The 1597-nt window shown below is 32.5% G+C and overlaps 1 pseudogene; it reads left to right on the top strand.

Moving 5' to 3' along the window:
* Positions 1 to 375: 375 nt before the first annotated feature.
* On the top strand, positions 376 to 1194 carry LOC145681502 (ubiquitin-conjugating enzyme E2-17 kDa pseudogene; annotated as a pseudogene).
* Positions 1195 to 1597: the final 403 nt, after the last annotated feature.

The raw sequence follows: 1597 nt of genomic DNA, 5'->3' as shown, positions 1-1597 counted from the left end.
ACATTTATTCTTCTGATGACGAATATTCGGTTCGCTAATGTTATCCACGACTGGACAACTTGCTTAAATCGCTGAGAATACTTATAAAATTTACAAGCTAATCTGGGTTCTAATAATTTTCAAATGTACTTCATCTTTATTATGTGACAACCGCCTATTATCTTGGACTTGTTGAATGTTAAAAGTATAGTATATTCTAAACAAAATAGCAAGGAATAATGTATACAAGATAAAATGTACGTTTGAATTACTCATAATATCAATACTTTACACTTTTTTGTGATGTTTAAGAACAATGCTTTTTAACAAAGCATAAATTTACCTTTTCGTTTTATAGTTAAACATTGTCATTTATAAGGTTTCCAAGTAATGACAACGAATAATATTGTATATGTATCGTTACGCTGCGCCTTTAATTGAAGTGAGTAGCTAAAAGTATATAAGAAAAATTATTTATAGACGTTTATTCGGTGTTCCGTAAACATTCTCCTGTTGTTTTGAATGCAAGGCTCTAATTTGTTAGTAAATGACGTTGAAACTATTGAATGAGTTCACCAGCTAAAAGACGACTTATGAGGGATTTTAAAAGATTACAGGAAGATCCTCCGAATGGAATAAGTGCAACTCCTTCGGAGAGTGATATTATGAGTTGGACTGCTGTAATATTCGGCCCCCCTGATACCCCTTATGAGGATGGCACTTTCGAGTTGATATTAGATTTTACAGAAGAATATCCTTATAAACCACCAGTTGTCAAGTTTATCACTGATATTTTCCATCCAAATATTTATACAGACGGAAGCATATGTTTGGACCTGTTGAGCAATAATTGGAGTCCCAGTTACGACGTGTCAGCGTTACTTACAGCTATTCAGTCTCTGTTGATAAACCCAAATCCGAACTCTCCAGCAAATTCAACGGCTGCTCAGCTTTTTAAAGAGGATAGGAAAGAATTTGATAACAGAGTGAAGGCGTGTGTCGAGAGGACTTTTTCAGGATGATAATGATTGGTGCTAATGTGGTTCTCGACAATTGTAATTATATAGTAATTTTACATTATCTTTAAATTATTTCTCCATCTCCTAAAAAAAATAAAAAAGTCTGCAGGATTTATTTCTTGTGTATAATGAATGTACTGATAACTTCGACTAGAAAACTAAGGTACATTCATGAAAATATTTAAGGAATTACAAACTCAACATGAAAAGATATTTAACTTCATTTCCTTACTTTCTGAAAGTTGCAATATGCAATTTTCCAGCTCTTTTTAAACGGGTTCTTAACAAGAAAATATACATATAGTTGTAAAAGTGAAGAAAACGAACTTTCATGACAACATTTCTCTATTTTTGTAGTGTTTCGTTTCCCTAGTGGTGTTTCTCTTTAAATTTTTTCTACTCATGGTTCTCTCCACAGATCTTGAATCAAAAGTTGGTAAATTAAGCTCTCCTCGATTTTGTCTGACTTGATGCCCAAAACAATAATACCAAAACTAGTAAAGTCGACAAATTTTATTGAAACTGTTTTTTCTTAATCTGCAATGGAAATAGTCTGTATAAGGAGTTTAGGCAGGCATATAATTCGAAGTACTCTCCAA

This window comes from Thermobia domestica, chromosome 3 (genome assembly GCF_964235325.1).
Source record: "Thermobia domestica chromosome 3, izTheDome1.hap1.1, whole genome shotgun sequence".
NCBI lineage: Eukaryota > Metazoa > Arthropoda > Insecta > Zygentoma > Lepismatidae > Thermobia > Thermobia domestica.
Note: the sequence above shows the minus strand (reverse complement) of the source record. Positions and strands in the feature narration are given on the sequence as shown.